The 6,000-nt window shown below is 40.9% G+C and overlaps 1 long non-coding RNA gene across 3 annotated transcripts; it reads left to right on the top strand.

Annotated features, from left to right (window-relative positions):
- Nucleotides 1-1,382: 1,382 nt before the first annotated feature.
- On the top strand, nucleotides 1,383-5,600 carry LOC124705360. 3 transcript variants are annotated; one of them, XR_007003972.1, is made up of 6 exons: nucleotides 1,383-1,577; nucleotides 1,686-1,981; nucleotides 2,121-2,204; nucleotides 2,337-2,423; nucleotides 3,407-3,513; nucleotides 5,499-5,600. It is a non-coding gene; the product is annotated as an uncharacterized LOC124705360 (long non-coding RNA). The 3 variants fall into 3 exon arrangements; XR_007003974.1 differs by lacking the exon at nucleotides 5,499-5,600 and having other exon boundaries at nucleotides 1,686-1,791; nucleotides 1,898-1,981; nucleotides 3,407-4,120; XR_007003973.1 differs by lacking the exon at nucleotides 5,499-5,600 and having other exon boundaries at nucleotides 1,686-1,791; nucleotides 3,407-4,120.
- Nucleotides 5,601-6,000: the final 400 nt, after the last annotated feature.

Raw genomic sequence — 6,000 nt, 5'->3', positions numbered from 1 at the left:
ATAGGAATTATCATTAATTACTAAAACCACACATGGGAGCTCCATGCACATTCACCATCATGCACGAACGTCGCCATGGACCGAGGTGTGGGCACTTGGCCCACTCCTGCGCTGACGACTCTTGCGTCAGCTGCGGAAACACCTCCCGCACCAAGGCCTCTAGCTCCAACGGTCTAGCTCTGACGATACTGGTGCCCTGGCCCTATCCATGGGCTCCGTCGATGTTCGTTGACCTGGCCGCAGATGATGACAAGGAGTAGGCCGTGCGGACGGCGCAAACCCTAGGGCCTTATCACTTCTATTTTAAAAATATTTTTATTTTATTTACCCTATGCAAATCAAGTTCTTATCGATAAATACTAACCGAAAAAGGGATCTTGCCACTGGATTTACCCCGATCCAAAGGAAGAATGTGACTCTATATTTGTAACTATGGGATAAAACAATTGATGTGTGAAATGAGTTGCAGTCAGATCAGATAATTTCTTTGACAGTGGAAAGCAACCTTTATTACTCAAAAATAGTTAAGTATGAATAGCAAGAATAAAACGAGGAGAGTCATCTATCCATCTAGCAGCATCATTCACATGCTTTGCTACCTCATTTGCTACATCATTCAAATCTCTCGAACAATATACAAAGGTTGCTTTCGCAAAATCTCTCGCTGGTTGAGCATAATCGTTTAGAATCGCAGCTGCTGGGCTCATTGAGTAAACCACCCATGTTTAGATGAAATTGAGAACAAGCAAGTGCGTGGGTGTTTGCCCCATCCAGGAGCGCTCCACGATAGCCGCGTTGCGCGCAAGGACCGGGCGCTGCTCCGCTTTGTTTCCATCCGTTGGCGTGTCAAGCTGTAGTTGGCTCCGTTGAGAAAGAAAAAAAATCAGAGCGCAAGGAGAGGAAAAGGAGGTCGCGTCCTGCGATGGAAAACCTATTCACAAATTATCTCGGTTGATGCCGCCGCCTCTCGCCTTCTCCTTCCCTCGCGATTCTACTCCCCTCGCCGCCGATCTCCTCTACCCGCATCTCTCACCGCTGTTTCTGGAGACAGCGGCATGGCTATAGGTGGGGAGTGCCATGGATGGGGAAGAAACAAGAGGTACCACCCTCGACTCCGCCTCCGGTGCCGGTATGAAGCAGATCGGGCCGTGGAGGGCACCGGAGTTTTCTCTTTCCCACCCTTTCTGTCCATCCCCAGCCCTGGTTAAGATCCGTTTCCACCGGCTCCTTGATTTTCGGTCGGTCTGCCATGGATCCTCGACACCTAGGTTCTTGATTCCTCTCCCATCTCAAAAATATGGTCTTCCATTGATCCTCTCTTTCACATGGCAGCGGGGGGGCCGCCGGTGGAAAGCGGTTCCACTCTACGGCGGGGGCTTGCCGGCCAGAGTGGCGGTGGACAGTGCAACCCAGCAAATGGCTATGTTGGGCTTGGTGCTGGTTTTGCATCCTTTCTCCCCTTTTGGCGAGGGCCTCCTACAGGGTCAAAAATTTCGAGGGAAATGTAGGGTGAGCTCCCCATGAACACTCAAGGAGGTGGCCTCAATGCAACTGATGTTGTTCATGTGGGAAGATAGGTAGCGATCCCTAATTTTGTTTTCTTGTCTCATAATATTTATCTGATCCCCACGTGAGGCATCAATGCAACTGATGAACGATTTAAACTAATGATGGTGTTGGTGCAGATCGTCTTGGTTCAAGGGAAGAAAGTTTGTATAAATGGGAGTCAAGCGGCAAAACATCATTGGCCTCCCTGACGGCATGACCGTCAAGGCCATGGACCTCTGGATGGTATGTCTACCTTTCATGGCATTCGAGGACTGCTTTCAGACGACATGGATGATTGATCTTGATCATTTTATTATGTTGTTATCGTTTTTGTTTGTCGCAACACAAGTCACTGGCTGCCAAGTTCACGGATAAGATATTTCTCGTTGTCGAGGCAAAAAGAATTATCTCCTATCTCAGACACTCTTCTATGGTATCAATTTCTTCAATGCTTGTAGCATAATTTGTTGGAGAAAAAAGAATGTCTATTTTCATGGAGATCGTACTGTATTGTTTCAAAAGTACCTTTTTAGGTGGCTTGCAGTGGCTTATTCTCTGAATTGGTTTTGCAGGTGTGAAGAAGGTAAGGGGGTTATCGCGTGATTGTCTTCGACATGTGGGGGTGACGGCCTTTGCTGACTAAATATGTAAACCATGTAAGATTAACTCAATAATACCTGGTACAGAAAATGGATGAGAAACTCTAGCTTAGCAGATGTTAGTGATCAGTGCATTTATGAAATGTCCTCTTTTTTAATGAACACAAATATTTATGTGCTTGACAACAGGAATAGAAATCATTCAGGCCAATGTTTGATTTATATTTTTGGAAGAAGAGACATTTCAGGTTTGAGGATGTGCGAGCAACACTGATGGTTAGGCTAACACTACATTTTAATATTTCAATATATCCTGCTACATGGTCCATTCAATGGCTAATATAAAGCTTCCGATATTACATACTTAACTTCTAGAGAGAACAAGTAAGAAGGATGTCTCAACTTTTAGTCAACCTGATACAGAACTGATGCATTATGCACTGTAGTACTGGATCGCAGTATCATTTCTGTCCTACATTTTTCTAGGAATTGTGTTCGGGTGGATAGTACACTCTACTGCTTCCAGCAGTGGAGCTGCCATTATTGTTAGGATTCAGTGTTGTGGATGTTTACGTAAAAATAGTTATGCCAACATAGATCATTTTTTGTAACACTTATGCCTTATTACTGCTAATGATTATACTAGGCTTAAATCCATACGAGTTAGCAAAGTTAAAGTGTCTAAAATTAGCATAGATGAAATAGCTTAGTAAGCTAGCACACAGAATGATTTGCAAATTGCTCTTTTTTTCCTCCTGGGCCAAGAATAATTTTGAATGTTTTGTAAATACCTTTTAGATCAGAGCCTTAATAGAAACTAAGAGTTCCCAAAGTTGCATTTGATCATCTAATTAGGATGCCTTGATATGATTGGTTGATATCATATTGCAATATCTGAAACAAAATTAGCACGAGGAATGTAACTCTGGTCAATCAAATTGAACTTTTCTTTAAGGTGATAGTAAGAGCAAAGTACCAGGACCTGAATGCTTAGTTGTTGCTCTGGGCTACAAAAAGAAAAGATATAACAACTTGATGCATATTGGCTCGTGAACTCAGAGATCTTCATTCTAACGAATTAATTTTGAATCAACCCTTAAAAGTCTGGCAATGTACATGTTTGATCTTCACTGCAATTTTATTTTTATTTGCTTGCAGTTCTTACTTTATATAGTTCAGTCATGCAATATTTTGTACATACGGTATTATGGTGCACCCAAACCATGAATCCTCCCACCAAGCTTGTGTATTTTGGACAGGTACCAGAGGCTGACTAGGCACTCCATTGCCATTTCTGAGTCTCACATGCCACCCTCGCTATCGCTGCATACAAATGTTATCCACTTCATCTTGCTTCATGTCCCAGGTATGAGTTGTTGCATGCTCTTCATTGTTCTATCGGTCTACTGGTACATAGTATGCGTGTCCTTCTCCATTGTGTTCTGGGTCTGCTGGTCCAGAGACTTACGTTGAGCACGTTTCTACACTTGGCACACAATGAACTCAATTCTATAGGCTTCTTGAAGTCCTACCTTTGGGTGAGTCAAATTTTCTTGAGATTCTAGAATCCGTGTCCTGGGATTTCAGTACATCTCAGGAAACAAATTGGAAACTTTTATGTTGTTCTTTCCAGGAGTTCTTTTCTCGATTTGGTTTTCAAGTTTATTCCAGAGCCAACCTTTGTGCCAACCACTGATGCAAGCAAGAAAGAAGCTTTAATGAACAATCTTTGGGGATAAGTACATCATCATATAATTTTGTTATCTTACTAAAAATAGGACGACTGAGTAGAATTAGTTCTTTTTTGTGGAAACTAGACTGATGATGATGGTTCGGGTAAAGATAAAATGAAAAAGTGGTAAGAAACTAAGAATGTGTCTAAATCAATAAGCTCACTTGTTTTATCAGTCTTGCACTTGTCAAACTTTCTTTTAGGTGACATTATTATTTGTAGTATTTCATGCCACACGAGGTTCCTCAATAAAATCATGTGAAGTTTTTCTTCCTTGAAGATACAATCATTTGTCTAAATACTTACTCTGAGTTGCAGCAATCAGCTTGCACTATTTTCATGAGGGAGTGGTGGTATTTCTTGGATCTGTGAAGATAATACCTTTTTAATTTATGTTAATATACTATCATAATTGATCTTCTAAAGAGGGGTTAGGCCTACACCTTCCATTTTCTCTCAGTAGAAAAGTTACCGGGGGCTAGCTTGGTTGTTTCAGCTTCGGAGATTTAATTTACCATATCTGATTATTTAGTTGCTTGCTTTGATTATATTGGTGTTATGAAGAAATGCAGGGTGTTCGCTTGGGAGTTAACTTTTGCTATTTCCTTCCATAACATACCCGTTTTTGGTCAGTAACGTGAATATTCTTATCTGAAGCTGTGTGTTGCATCCTTGCCACTTTGAATATCCCTTGCATCGTTGTTTTAACAAGAGTCGGCTTCCTTTATTATTTTGCTTTTATAATGCACCAAGTCAGAAGGGTCACACTGATCTGTGTAGAGCTTATATACCATTAAACTTTGAGATTTTTGACATACGCTAGGTCTGCACGCTATGCAAGTTATGTCGTTGCGAGCGCTCGTAGGTTGCATGTATAATATTCCTTTTTATCGGGTCTATTTCAGTTTGATGCTGAGTGAGTGTAATTGAATTAGGCGGCGTTAAACAGATTTTGTCTTTTCCTTTGCACTGAACTTGGCAGGGATTGATTTCCCATTTGCGGCGGAAAGCAATCCTCTGTTCATATGTTAATTAGACTCCTCAAGCTTCAGCTGAATAATTTATATTTAGAACTATGTCTACTTAACTAGGATCACATATCCATTTGTTGCATAAATAATCTTTATAAATTATGTATGAAAAAATAACTATTACCATTATATGTTTTGATGAATGGGTCGCCTAGCTCTCTCTCTCTCTCTCTCGGTGTGATGTGTCTATGTGTTTATATGTTCATCTGTATGTTTCATGGATTTGACATTGTAATGAATTCACAATTCTGGCTAACATATGCTTTTGTAGAAGCTACATGATCTTGACGCTTTATTCGGGCTCATGAATATAAATAACTTGTTTATTTACTTTTATGTAGCTGTATTGCTTAATTTTTTTGATAATGACTTCTGTACATCTTAATTTCTGAATGCAAGCAGCTGATAGTGAAAGATGTTGCAGCTCATGGTATAAATGTTACTTTGACTTGTGACCCATCTGCAACTTCGATCCTTGTGCCTAGCATTCTTCCAACTATCCACACTTGAACTATGCTAACATTCTGTTGATCATGTACTTGCTACTCTGATTGCTAAGTTGAAAATATTTATCCATGTTTGACCCAGGTGGAGAAACGTACAGACCTATCGACAAGGAGGAGCTAAAGACAAACACTCAAGAGGAGGGGGACTCTGTTGGTGAGGGCACACTCGACACAAGGTGGATCTGCTACTTGAAGTTGCCATTTGTAGCCATTTTGGATGCTGTCCTCCAATACCTGCATACTTGATGAGTATTGACAATGTGATCCTGCAGTATCATGTGTTTAGTTCTTTTGTCTATTTGGTGTTTCTTCATTCAAGTTAATGTTTGTGAATAAGAAATTTCTGGTGTTGTATGCATATCTCGTGCAAGAGCTGTCAATGCTTCAACCTGAATTTGTTGCCAAATACTGATGCACTGGTTTAGGATTTCTGAACAACCCATTATGGAGAAAATGGAATGGCAGATAAGTCGAAATGACTATGCGTTTTGTTTTACTGTGTGTGGTTATGGTACTTAGCCTTTAATTTGTTCGCGTCCATCACCTTTAATTGTACTGGGCTAACTGCGAATGGGACACTTATG

Source organism: Lolium rigidum, chromosome 4 (assembly GCF_022539505.1).
Source record: "Lolium rigidum isolate FL_2022 chromosome 4, APGP_CSIRO_Lrig_0.1, whole genome shotgun sequence".
NCBI classification, from domain to species: Eukaryota; Viridiplantae; Streptophyta; class Magnoliopsida; order Poales; family Poaceae; genus Lolium; species Lolium rigidum.
This window is presented reverse-complemented; position numbering and strand designations above follow the sequence as displayed.